Below are 15,077 nucleotides of genomic sequence, written 5' to 3' on the forward strand. Positions count from 1 at the left end.
GATAAATGTCATTATATGTTTTTTCAAGCCCATAGAATGTAAAAACCCAAGAATGAACCTTAATGTAAACTACAGATTTGGGGTGATTATGATGTGTCAATGTAGGTTCATCCTTGGTAAAAAATATATATATACCATTTCAGTGAGTGGTGTTGATAATGGGGATGATTATGCAGGTATTGAGGCAGGGTGTATATATGGGAAACTGAGCCATTAGTTCTGGTGTTCTCCAGTTTTCTCATGTCTTTCTAACTGGTTTTACAGCTCTCTGCCCTCACTCAAGATTAGGATTCAGGGCAAAGGGGCAAGGAACGCTTCATCGTATAATTTTCTTACCCTACCTGACCTTCCTTTCTTCTTCCCACATTCCTCTAAGGAGGTAAGGGATAGAATGGTTTCCCTTTCCACGTGGTAGGTCTCCCTTGTGTGATATCCTTAGGTCTAACTACATCTGCTCTATAACCTTGATGCTCGGATTGGCCAGGCTCAGTTCTTGTTATACAAACAGCAGAATGCAACTAACCCAGAGATTATTCAGGTTGAAAAAATATATTGGTTTACTATTCTAAAAGATAACATCCCTTTAACTTATGAGTTTATTTTTCTAAGAGGACAGGCAAAAATGCCTAGAGAAGTTGACACAAATTTATTATTTCTTCATCATAATGCTTTGCATCTACGTAGTATTTCACAAGTGTTCAGAGAACTTTCACATACTGTATCTCATTTTAACCAGATTGCAATGTTATGACATAGGCAAAGTGGGATTAATATTCCCATTTGTATGAAAGAAGAGACTAAAACTTAGAGAAGATCAATAGGCAAATAAATGGGAGGAGGGTGTAAAACTTAGGCTTTCTGAACCATAATTTAGCTCTATTCAGTTTCCCATACTTCCAAGTGCTACGTCCAAAAGGCCTTTCCTGCGGCCCTCTACCCCACATTTGTATAGGGTGCCAAACACCACACGGATGAGAGGAAAATCTTAAGAGATCTCTTTAATACCTTGTCATCAACAATCTAACAATATTCTACTTTCCATTGGTAAGCTTTCTAAAGAAAATAATCATTAAAGAAACAATTCATAACAAGCATTTATTTCCAGCATGTCATTTTTATATCATTTAAATGTACATAATTAATAATTCCTAGTTATTCAAATCTACTTATTCTTAAAGTCATTCTTTTGATGTTATGTCCCATATCATAACTTATACCTTAAAAATTGCCACTAAAATCCTATTTGCTAAATAAAATGGTCATGAAGTAAAAAAGAGAGAAAGTATCCCCAACTCACTGTGAAATCTATGTTCTAATATAGAGCCTTAAATTGGCTCTAACCATCAACCCCTCTGTACTCAGGCTTTCTCCTCTCAGCCCTTTTGTTTATGCCCTTACTTAATTCTGCACACAGCCAGCTAGACTGCAAGTTCCTTGGGGACATGGAAAGCGTCTTACCCATCTTTACCCTCTCCCACTCCCTCCATCGTCCATACCCTACTTCCTTGCACACCATTTCCCACAGAGGAGAGTTCAATGAATGTATGATTTCAAAAGACTCTATTCATGATATACCTGGGAAACGTTTGTCAACATCGTTACTTCCAGTTAAACGTATCTCTTATTTTTATTAAATTTTTTGGAGTGGCATTGGTTAATAGGATCATATAGGTTTCAAGAGCACATTTCTATAATACATGATCTGTATATTGTATTGTGTGCCCACCCCCCAAAGTCAAATCTTTTGTCACCACATGTTTGATCCCCTTTCCCCTTTACTGCCTCCCCACCCTTCCCTCTGGTAACCACCATACTCTTGTCTGTGTCTATGAGTTTCAGATTTTTAGCCCACTATGAGTGAAATCATATGGTTCTTAGCTTTTTCTGACTGACTTATTTCACTTAGCATAATATTCTCAAGGTCCTTCCATGTTCTCACAAATGGCTATTATCAACAGGACAGGTAACAGCTAGTATTAGAGAGGTTGTGGAGAAAAGGGAACCCTCATTCACTGCTGGTGGAAACAGATCTTCTTAAATTCCAGACCTGCTATTCTCCATTGAAAATACTATTTTAAAAAGGTTGTAGCCTTCAATGAAAAGGAACATAGAACCTTTTTCATTTTTGCAAGGCTCTCAGAAAATCTCAAAGCATTCAAAATACATAAATAATTTTTTAAAAAACGAATTCATTTAATATCTGGTCATAGAGCCATTCATCCCTTCTTTACAATAAAAAAGATCCCTTTTTACATTTGTACTTTTAAAATTTATATATTCCAACCTTGTTACAAAAACAATTTAAAGTAGATATAGTTTAAATGAAATATTTACTCCTGGGAATACAAGCAGAAAAACCTTAAAGAAATGTACAAAGGACCAACATCATAAGCAAGTATTTACAACATAAACAAGTAAATGAGATGAGAGCATCCTGCAGACAAAAGAATGAAGAGAACTATACCGACTATATATCAGAGCTGACAGCTAAGAGAAATCAGAGCCTCTCCACAGCTGATGGAGGAAGAAAGGTTTCATAACGCTCCTCAGTGTCTGTCCCAGGAGTTAGTAGAAAGGCCCAGCACCAGTAACTGAAGCCTGATTTAATGGAACAGAAGCTTGTCCAGTTTTAGAACTGAGAGAGACCTGTGAGATTTAGAAGTTCAAGCCCTTATTTTGAGTATGACAAAACAAACACCCAAGCTCTGTGTGTCAGGACAGTGTTGCCCAAGCAGAGGCCTCCAGGCCAGCCAGGAAGGAAAGGATGTCATTGTCCACCAGCTCCGTGCTCATCTGCAAGTGGGATGCTTTGCTCACTCCTGTCCTGACCTCTCTGGAGACACCACCTGTGACCTTCAGAGCAACATGATAACCTGCAATGCTCGGGGTGTCTCTCCTGTGCCCCCCACTGCCTTTCCCCATTTCCAAGATCACATATGAGCATTTGGCAGAGCCAGGGAAAGACTGATTCTATTCCAAGTCCCAGAACCGTTTTGTCCCCTGCTGCAGCTCAGAAATAGTTTGGACACACTCATCCAGCAATTTTTATATTCACAAAGTGACTCTTCTCATGTAGAGCATTTTACTATCATTTGAGGAAATGAAAAGATCTTTATAATTATTTGTAAAAAAAAAAAAAAAAGCAAAGCTACCACCTCTGCCTTTTATAAGACAGGCACTTACCTTTCCTGGAGAACACCATTGTCAGCATGCAGGAGTTGAAGCATCTGTTACATAGACCCCATGCGTATGTATCAAAACTAGGAGTGATTTACTGCCAGTGGGCATAACCTCTCTGCAAGCTATAAATAGCTCAGGACTTTCCCGCTGCTCGGTAATGAGAAATGATTATCTGAATATCACTGAGGATCTTGGATCAGGGGAGGCAGTTAATAAAAACTATTATGAAAAAGTTTACTCCTAAGATCACTGTAAATGTTAGATAATGTTCATTGACTGTTTCCTTTTCGGTGATGTTGATTTCAAGCTTTTCTCAGATGTGTTTCACTTGCATATATAAAATATTTAATGCTAAGTGCTAGTTTGGCCTGACTTGTTTTAGGGGTCTCTATTGAAACACTTCTATTAAATTGGATGTCGTTTTCATGCCCTGAGAGATTATGCTTTTGCAGTTTGCTAGTTTTTGCTCAGTATCACTTTTTTGCTCTGAAAATCTAGATGCAACCCTTTGGGATTTTCACATTTGAAAAAAATCTCAGTGGTAGTTGCCTTATATATTCTATTTAACAAGAGCTGTTTATTTTTATCTTAGTTTTTCCATTTCAGCTATAAACAATGCTATTATTTTTTAAGTAAATAATATATTGCAGATGCATAAGTTAATTGTAAGATTTAGTAACTTCTATAAAAGTGGAAAGGAGCATTCATAACCACTGGAATCTATTCAAGATATCAAACATTCTGCCCTCTTCCAGCAAATGCTAAAGCGGTCCCTGGAGCTGGGCAAAAGCTGCCCTGAGTGGGCTCTGTAGTTCAAAGACAAAGTTGGTAGCACAGAGCAGCTCAGCTGCGCACCTGAGTAGCAGTCAGAAAATCTAGAATCTGTCTGATCCAAGATTTAGCCTTTTTTTTCCACAAATGAAAACACATTCTCTCCCTGTTAATTACTATATTTTGGTAGTGTGCTTCAGTGTATACATTTCATTTTTTCAAAGCAACTTTGCACTGTTTAGAATCATATATGGTTCTTATAGACAGAAATCGCTAGTAACAGCTTTGAAAATAATTGACACAATTTTGTGTGAATTGCAAAAAGCAAATGGACTGCTGGAGACTGAAAGCACATTCATGCAAAAGTGCAGTATTAGGAGGTGGCACAGAGATGTCTGGTGAGGGCCCATTTCCTGGCTCACGGACCTTGCCTTTCGCTGAGGCCTCACATGGTGGGAGGGATGAGCTAGCTCTCTGGGGCCCCTTTTATTAGGGCACTGATCCCAATCATGAGGGCTCTGGCCTCATAACCTAATCACCTCCCAAAGGTCCCACCTCCTAATACCATCACCTTTGGGGTTAGGATGTCAATAGGGCATTTCCATTATTCAGGTAGCACACATCACGGAGAACTGTGTCTAGGGAAATAGAATTTTCAAAAATGTCACACAAGGTTTAGGAAAGCTAACCAGAACACTGATCTTGAATAAGCCATTTAGGTGAAAGTATGCGAGTTCACTTAAAAAGTGAGTAATGTCCCATAAGTTTATATAAAATTATTAGAAGAAAAAGATAAATAAGCCAAAAATTTATACCACCAATATTATCCTATTAAACTTCACTTGTACACAGTATAGCAATTTGCTCAAACTGGCCATAATTGGTCAGTACAGAAATTGGTTGCAATGCAGAGAAAATGGCAGTACAGTAAGTCAATATTTTATTTGAATATCAAAATACCTGTACAACTATTGCAGACATGTTATTGACATCAAGATATAATTTAGTTTTGCCCGGCCAGACGTGGCTCAGCGGTTGAGCATCGACCTAGGATCCAGGAGATCAGGGTTCAATTCCTGGTCAGGGCACATGCCCGGGTTGCGGGCTTGATCCCCAGCCGGGGGCGTGCAGGAGGCAGCCGATCAATGACTCTCTCATCATGGATGTTTCTATCTCTCTCTCCCTCTCCCTTCCTCTCTGTGAAATCAATAAAGATATATTAAATTTTTTTAAAAAGATATAATTTGGTTTCAATAAAAGGCATTTCCAGTTTATATAGTCATTGATTTTTATCATGTTAGGTAGAGGTTATGATGTAGAGCTATTTGCATAATTTTAATGTGGTCACATATTCCACTTGCTTAGAAAGCCTTTGCAGTAGAGTATGGCCACATGCTTTTTTGTTGCAAAAGAAATTTTTGTTTTGTTGATTACCATATTTCTTCCTCCTTATGAGGGTTATGGAAGCACACACAAAAATACTTTCTAAACTTTATTTGATTAAAAACTTTCATTCTAGGTATTCCTTGAAATGTAAATGATTCAAGTTTCATATTTTTAATGCCAAATTAATGGCATTACTCTAAAAAAAAATCACTGATATTTTAATGCATAAAGATATATACTGGAATACCAAAAACTAGTATTATTAACTCTGAGTATTAAAAATTTAAGAAAGATTTAGTCAAATTCTTCCCTTTTATGGACAGAAAAACCATCCACATGTGTTTCTAATAACAAAGGTTACTTTAGTGAATATGGCTACGTGTGGTTACATTTCTCCCTCCAGGTAGGGCACAAAGGCTGGTTAGGAAGATACTGGTTACTATCATTGTTAGCATTCCCAGTAGCCAGACTGTACCTGGATCTCAGGTGTCAAACTTACTGCTCCAATCAGACTGATAGGCAGGTTCTTTTTCTTGTCTAAGTTTCATTCACTTGCCAACATTTTAAAAATGTTAGATTTCACATTAAAAAGTTCATCTTTTCCATGAAAATTCAAACCTGTGGTTTCTATTGAAAAATGCATTCCTACTTGCCGAAGAAAAAGCTGTCACCAGGACCTGAGAAACAACTTGTGCTCCCTGGTGCCTACAGCTTGCACTTTACTCATTTAGATTAACTATCTGGGCTCATGGGCATTAGAGTTTGCTAACCCGAAACTATAGGTATACTGGGTACATAAATGCTGGGAATATGAGGGATGCTGGGGTCTAGGTGAGTGGCAACTACTGTACAACCATTAGTCTGAGTCGCCCTGTTTGCAGTGTTTTGGGCACAGGACTAGGAAAATTCATCATTGAGGAGTAGGTGCTAGGATCTGTCTATATTACAACCCTGTTATTTTCTACCCTTCTCTTCTCCATGACTAATGTAGTGGAAAAAATTAAGCCTCTTTCCTGCTTTGGAGCAACAACAACAGGCATCTAGCAGCCCACCTATCATTCCAAGCAGGAAAGAATTTTCCTTATTATCTTTACTTTTGTAAGTTCATACTCTTATTCCACTCTTCTTTCCAGAAAATAATTTCCACATAGATTGCTCTCAGAGGTTTCAAAGACAGAAGTATTTGCAAAATAAAAAATGCACAGGGAAGAGAATTAAGGCTAAAATTGTTTACCATATAAATGACCATAAGTGTTAGTTCATTCAGACTATTATAACAAAAATATCACAAACTGGGGGCTTATTAGCAACAAACATTATTTCTCACAGTTCTAGAGACCGGGATGTTCAAGATCAGGGCACAGACGTCTGGTGAGGGCCCTCCTCCTGGCTCATGGACCTCACCTTTCACTGAGGCCTCACTTGGTTGGAGGGATGAGCTAGCTCTGTGGGGTCTCTTTTATTAGGGCACTGATCCCAATATGAGGGCTCTGGCCTCATAATCTAATCATCTCCCAAAGGCCCCATCTCCTAATATTATCACCTTTGGGGATAGAATGTCCACATATGAATTTGGAGGCACACAAATATCCAGACTGTGGCACCACATTTTCTCCATGCTCACTCTCCTGGCCTCTTTAACACACACAAACTTAATGTCATTTTATACACTATATTTCTTATAAATAGCATTAAAAATTAGAGAGATAATCAGTTTCCTACATCCAACATTATGCAAAGAAGTCTCACCAGTAACCTACCCAACTCTCACGTTTTCCCAGAGCTCAGAAAACATGATTCATGGGGCAAGGGATTGATTCACTGTGAGGATGAGTCAACAAGAACCCCTCGGGGTCTCAAATGCACAGGATGGGCAAGCACAAGAAGCATAGGAGTTGGTCAGGGAATGCAGGAAGAAACAATGGCCTGTTCTATAAGGTCCCCTCCCTGGGACCCGAAACAACTACTTAGTATCTCTGGCTATTGACGCTAAAGATCATGTGAGGTAAAAGCAGACTGAGGTGCCAAAACCAATGCCGGAACCTGGTATTTTATCACCAAGGTCGAAAAGCAGAACAATTAGGGGTGAACTAATAATAGTGTTTTTTTACTCCCTTAGACTCTAGTGTGACTATCTGCTTGACAGCAACTCTACCACACTTAGGATATCACATAAAATTCCATATTTTGATATTTAGATACTTTTCTAATTGATAAAATATAGCCATTGGTAAGAAAAATATAGCTATGAAGGTAATATTTAAAGGCAGCAGGTGTAGGGAATAATATGTAGTTTATGGCAAGAATGAATCAGAAATACAGCAATTATATTATCCCAACTAAAGCATGAATGGAAGTACAAATTGGGAAAATAGTGTCCAAACTTGATTGAAGACAAATGTTTTAGATATGTGATATATCAGACTTAATGCCCTCAATACTGGACAAAGAGTATTTGGAATAACGCTTTTCTCTAGTTTAAAATGAGTGGATTGAGTTTCTTCTTCCATGTGATCAATCCCAAAGCTTTTAAATATAATTGGTCAATAATGTCCTTTATGACTTATACCTGCTTCCTATGTCCTATCAAAAAGTTGATGATCAATTAAAATTAAAACACAATCACAAATAAAAAGTCCCACTTTGTTTGACTGGGGTCAATGACCCAAGCAGCAACTAATGGGAGTAATGATTTCTCATTTTATATGAGTTTCAGGGAAGAAATAAAAGAATCATGCAGGCTTAAAAGTATATTCCATATTCTACTTTTTATTAACTTATTTTTAAAGATATTATCTTAAAATTAAGAAATGGAAATTCTTTTAAATGCCAAACTTAAATGGATACTTTTCAAAAGTTTATAAATGTTAAAGGCTTAACTGAAAAAAGACAAAATTTTTATGACCCTAAAATAATCTGCTCATTTTGCTTTTCTCAAAGGAGGCAAACAACGCAAACTCAAAACTTAAATTTCTTTTCAAGTTTTACACTGAAATCAGAAACAACACTAAAGCAAAGAGAAACTCAAATAAAAGCATTCTAAGAAGACCATAGTGAATTTATAGAATTCACTTTATTTTTAATCAAATTCACTGCTAAACACATGCACAGGTACTTTTCTAATTCAATTTTTTTGCAGGTGTGCTTGCATGTCTGCAATTTCTTGGTTTTAGAAAATCTATGTTTAAAATGAGCTAATCTTTTAGTCAGCAAATTATATTCAGGACAGGTGCACGTCATTCCATGGATTGAACAACCATGGAGCTACTGAGTAAGGACAACTCCTTCCATTGAAACATTAAAAAAGTTTCTCCTGAGTAATTCCAGGAATAGTGTGCAAAACAAAGATCATTAGTCCACAAACAGGGATCTAAGCTTCTCAGAGTCACCGCGTTTTATTGCTACAGATGAGGAAACTGAAGCGCACTGTCTTGTCCCAAATGGCAATCGATGTGACTCGGAAACACACAAATTATATCATCCTAACTAAAGTGTGAATGGAAATAAAAATCAGGGTGGTGGCAGAACAACAATTCAAGCATCCTGACTTCAAGTAAAATGCTTTTTTCTAATCAATTTTCTCTTGTAATTCTTTTTCAAAAAAAAGAATATTGGGGTGGAGCAGAGGACACAGAGAGGCAGCTGAGCTAACTGGCATTTTACATGACCTCATTTTAATGTGAGCCCCTTGCTGATCCAAATCCCAGATTAACTTTCCTATATATTGATGTTACTATGCCAAAGTTTTTCAATCCAAGGGCAATATTGAAACGTTAAACTTTAAAGGAAAAACACAAGTTATTATAAACAAAAATTCAGTAACAACTCCTACCATGAAAATTTCAGTCTTATGAACCATGATCGTGTGTATAACTAATGTGCCTTTTCTAAGTAATTGCTTGCACATGTAAGTGTGCACATCTCAATCCAAAAACCTGTGCAGCTGCAAAATAAAACTGGGTTTGCTCGCTCTTGGTGGTGGTGTTTGCATGTTTTTCCGTTTCCTTGCTTTGTACTCCACACCCTGTAGACCCCTGTGGACACAGCATATTTGCAGGCAGAATCCGATCGATGGCCAGGTAAGCCCTGTTCTGTACGTGAAGGAAGGATCACGTGCTATTTGAGGTAGAGCTGGGGGAAACCGTCGCAGCTATTCTCCGGATACCTCGCTGTTTAAAGATGCTTGCTGAGTTAGTGCGTTTCTAATTAGAGCAGGTTTTTTTTTTTTTTAATTTCATATCTCTCTTCCCCCTTTAAAATATTTTCCAAGACTAAGGGCACATAATTTCTGTGCTACAGACAGAAACACCTAGAACTAGTACAGCTGCTTGTAGTTCTAATAGGACTTCAACAATTATTGACTGAAGAAGACAATTTTGTTAAGCTATTATTTCAAGACCCTAAGGTGTGGCAGCTAACAATCCCTTCCAACAGGCCACTGCCATTATCAATAAGGTGAGCTCGTGTACTGAGAAGAAAATACATTTTTTAAGGCTATCCGATATATTGAGTTCAAGCTATATATTAAAGTCTAGCTTTAATGAATGAAAGATAAAGATTTAAATCAATTTGTTACAAGCCAGAACAAAAACATCTACCACTTAATATAGTAAAATAAAGGACCCATGAATGACTCCCTGTGTCCAATAATTAGCTCCCTCTGTTTATCTTCGTGCTCTCTCTCCGCCCCCCCCTTCCTCTCTCATCACTCTCTCTTTCTCTCCACTCGGAGCCAGCATTACCCCCGACAAGTGAGTGACTGGGTAGGAGAAAAACTTACAGTGCTTCCCTGAAACATAAAAAAGCCTCTTGACTGTTTGTATTCAGTAAATGATTTGTCAGTTCTGGGTTCCATAAGCCAAAATGGCTTGAGAAAACTATGCCTGGTCAATTCAATCAAAATGACCTCAATAAGTGTTCCCGCCTATCACATCGCCTCTCCTGGAATTTCACTTTACTGTCAATATATTGTGCTACAAAGATTTTTATTTACATTATATAAAATGTTTCACGGAAAAATCCTAAAAGAGTTATTCCCAGATGCATGTGGGTGATAAAGTAATATTGTATAGGTTTTCCTTTTGTGCCTACAATCTATTGTTCAGGTGTTACCAATAAATTAATTCTATTTTTCATCCTTACCTTTGGCAGACACTGTTGGTTGCATACTTAATGGCAATTTCCCCTTCTTGCTTGTTAAATGCACCTCAGTTTTGTGTAGGTATCAGGCCGCATGGTCCTTCATGGTAGGGAGTAGAACACTGAGTAGTTTAGGCCCATCAGAGTCATCCCATTCTCCTGGCCATGGCCAACGTAGGCATGGCTACATGCCCCAACTGCTAACCCATAAGTCAAAAGAAATATCTGAGTTAAGATTCTGGGAAAAGATTTCTGCTCCCTTACAAAGGGACATGTGACAGAAACTCCCTCGGTCGCTTGTTTGGACAACACTGCCTGAGACACAAGGAGGGAACCACGAACTTACCAGTCATGGAAGTCCCACAAGAAGTTTCCTTCTTATTTTGTAAGGTAATAAAATGCCTTTTATGTGTTTTAAGATGAGTTTGTTACTTACATCCAAAAATCATCCTAATATGCTGCCCTTTAGAAGCAGAAAAACATAAGCATTTTTGGATTCCTTTTGCCTTACGTAGGAGTTGGCAGAATATAAATGATTTAATAATGGGTACTGGGTTTATGTGAGAACATGTTAATGCCTTCACAAACAAAGAGTACAGCCACTTATAAAAACTAGCCACATGTCATGTGACCTAATTGAAACATACCTTCATAAGTCTTAGAGCTATAGTTAGTCCATAGTCTTTTCCAAGTATCTAGGCTATTTCAATACGTAAATTTCAGGATCCCTGTTTCATGAAACACTGTCTGCAAAATAAGACAACAGGGTAACCAGAATCTTCATATTTTTCTAATCAAACCATTGATTTTGTCGTGAAAATGTTTCCATCAATTTAAACTAAATTACACCTCAGGTTGAAAGCGCATGAAAGATTGAACCCCTTTAAGCAGTCTCACCATTTTCTCACCCAGTTGGAATATAAGGCACAGGTGTGCTTTGAAGTTTATAAACCATGCCTCAGTACTTTTAAAACAACTTTTGGAATATTTAAAAAAAAAAGAGAGAGAGAGAGTGTGAACCAACCCGTGCTCAGGAAGGTGGGCCATGTTCATCATATTTACTATTATGACATATTAGATTATTTTCTTTCAGTGCTCGAAAGGCACACGCTTTCTTTCCAAAAGGGAAATACAGTTCTTTATATTTGGTTCACATAATCCAGACCTGCAGTGTCAGTGCCTGAAACAAATTACTGTTTATATTAGAAACTTAGTTTAATAAATTAGGTCTGGTCTATGAACTGTCAAAGTCCTTATAGTCTGCAATTCATATATAACAGATGCCTTTTCCATGACTCTTAACTAGAAGTGGCCAACGTGATTGCTTCCTCCTTGCCATTACTACATTCTGTAGGTTTAGTTATCTACTGCCCACAGAGAATTAAAAACAATTTAAAAGGGCATCTGGAATAAAGCACTCCGATGGAAAAAAAAGTCTTTCCATATACAATAACTTTCTGTTTAGGTCAGAGAATTATTCAATAATTGGCACTTGTTTAAATAGACCATTCAGGATCAGCTTGGTTTTCCAATCTCAGATTGAGTTACAGGACTATTTTTTTTCCAAACTCACTTTTGCAAGTCCTAATTTCCAGCACATTTGTGGCACCGCTGTGATGAACAGAGTAGCTAATTTTTGTATAAGATACAAAAACATTTTTCAAAAGTGTTATAAATAATTCACTAATTTTTTTCCACAGATTGTTTATAAATTATGAATTTTAGCTGACTTGCCCTAGTTTAGAAAATATACCGGTAAAATGGGGGAGCGAAAAGCAGTGATTTTAGTTTATGAATTTATACAATTTAAATTTTATGAGAAACCTGGGTTCTTTCATCTTTTATGCTACTTTTCACATTTATGCTACTTTTCACACAAGCACTCCATTAAGAGTGGAATCAAGAAATCTGTGCCTGCCATTCATGGTATCATCCCCTCTTGCACTGTTTGCATTCAATGTAGAAATAGTTGTTGCATAAAAAGTTAATAACAATGCTCATCTACAAAGATTAAATAATAAGGCCATGGAACCTTACATGAACTCATACCAACACTTACAAATTCAGATCCTTGGACACTGTAACTGTTAGTTGCTTTTTTATTTGTTTGTTTGTTTGTTTGTTTGTTTGTTTAGCTCTACTTTGAAATATTATAATGTTTCCTTTTGAGTCATTTGGTCAGCAAATTCCAAGTGCTAGAACTTCTATGCAAAGGATTCGTCAAGAATATTGTGTTTACTCACATCTTGAGAACTAGACAGAGAGGGTGCTCGGTGACATTTTAGTATGTATGTCCAGTAATACATGGACATTTCAATAAAGGAAAAGTTATTCTTGGTCTCAAATGAGATGATTTCCTTACAACCACCAAAAATGTCTGTCAAGCAATCTTAAAGTTTGCTTAATCTTTGTTTAAAGCGTTCTTAGTAGCTACTACAAATTGTTTTTATATGAAGTTATTAGCCATTTGTATGATGGAACTCAGGGCAATGGTTCTCAATGGCCTCCTCACCAGCAGTGCGGTGACTCATGAATATGCGATCTTATTTTAATTTCACTCCTGTTCTTTGATCTTTCAGATGATTATAGTTTTCCTGGAGTGAAAATAACTTAAACTTACTAGACTTTTTAATATCTTTACAGCCAAACTGCTACAATTCTCACTTTGCTAATCTGTAATTCTCACAGAAGAACTGGCAGCGTTACCCGGCCTTTAACAAGGACCCTGGAGTGAAATCACTTAAAACTTCCTCTATTTTAATTTCAAATGATATTCTCTGTATATAAACCACACAAATATGCTCTATCAAATACATCAGCATGTACCTGCAATGCTAACATTTCCTCCTGAAACCATCAGGCTGTGGACAGTCTTGGATGCTGGAAACCTTGGCTTGTTATAGAACAAGTAGAGAGCTTAGATTTCAGAGGGTTTCTACCTTCCTCTTAGCTCTCCGAAGGCCCAGGTAGTTTAGCTGATTTGACTAAGATTCCAGAACTGAGTACAGGCAGACTTTAGACTTGAACCTGTGTCCGTAATCTCAGTTGTTTCTCAATCCTGCTTACCCATCAGATCACCTGGGAAGCTTTGAAAATAAACATCTCAGTCCTACTCTACATGCTTAGTTGCTCTGGGGTGGCTTGGGTATTTTTTCACATCTCCTTGGTGATTCTGACAGTCTAGATTTAGAACCACTGGACCACTGCTCTTTGTATCACAATTTTTTATTTCAAAAGATCAGAATTATATTTCCAGATTTATCATCATCCTTTCACAGTCTCGCCTCTAAAAGCAGTTGACAAATGTATGTGAATATTCAGAGAATGAATCTGAAATTTGATAAGTAAAAATGTCCTAAGACCCAACTGTATAGGACCCTTGAGAAACTAGGTTATGGCTATGCACTTCAGTTTGAATAGGTATAAACTAATCACAAAAATTAACATTTGTTTTTAAAAGGTAAAGTCAAATAAACAAATATTTAGTAAAACTCAATATATATTTTCTCCTAAAAAATCTAGGGATATCATATAATTTAAAATATATAAATATAACAAAAAAATTAAACATATTTTCCAAACTAATAATGAATTCACAAAATAGATATGTAGTAGATATAGTAGATATAATAGCCATAGTAACAATATACCATTTCTGTTTTAAAAAAATTGCACCTCCGCCCACTGTCACCACCATCTTTTTTTTTTTTTAATTAAAAATATCCTATGTCAGTGAGCATTTAGGAAACCAGATACTCTCATACTCTGCTGATGATAATATAAGTTGATACAATCTTTGCCCCTTGGAGGTAGTGATGGTTAATTTTATGTGTTAACTTGACTGGGCTATGGAGTGCCAAGACAGCTGACTAAACATCAGTTCTGGGCACATCTGTGAGGGTGTTTACAGAAGAGAAGAGAAGAGAATTTGAATTGGTGAACTAAAGCAAAGCTGTACCACTGGTTCTCTAGTTTTCAGGCCTTTGAGCTACATCACCAGTTTTTCTGAGTGTCCAGCTTGCCAATGGCAGATCATGAGACTTCTCAACATCCATAATACGTGAGCCAATACCTTCTGAGTCAATATCTTGTAGTAAAGATGATAGATGATAGAGAGATGATGATAGATGATAGATGATAGATAGATATATGATAGATGATAGATAGATAGATGATAGATAGATAGATAGATAGATAGATAGATAGATAGATAGATAGATGATAGATAGATAGATGATAGATAGATAGATGATAGATAGATAGATAGATAGATAGATAGATAGATAGATAGATAGATAGATAGATAGATGATAGATAGATAGATGATAGATAGATAGATAGATAGATAGATAGATAGATAGATAGATAGATGATAGATAGATAGATGATAGATAGATAGATGATAGATAGATAGATAGATAGATAGATAGATAGATAGATAGATAGATAGATAGATAGATAGATAGATGATAGATAGATGATAGATGATAGATAGATGATAGATAGATAGATAGATAGATAGATAGATAGATAGATAGATAGATAGATGATAGATAGATAGATAGATAGATAGATAGATAGATAGATAGATAGATGATAGA

Source organism: Miniopterus schreibersii (assembly GCF_964146895.1).
Source record: "Miniopterus schreibersii genome assembly, chromosome: 7".
Taxonomy (NCBI): Eukaryota; Metazoa; Chordata; class Mammalia; order Chiroptera; family Miniopteridae; genus Miniopterus; species Miniopterus schreibersii.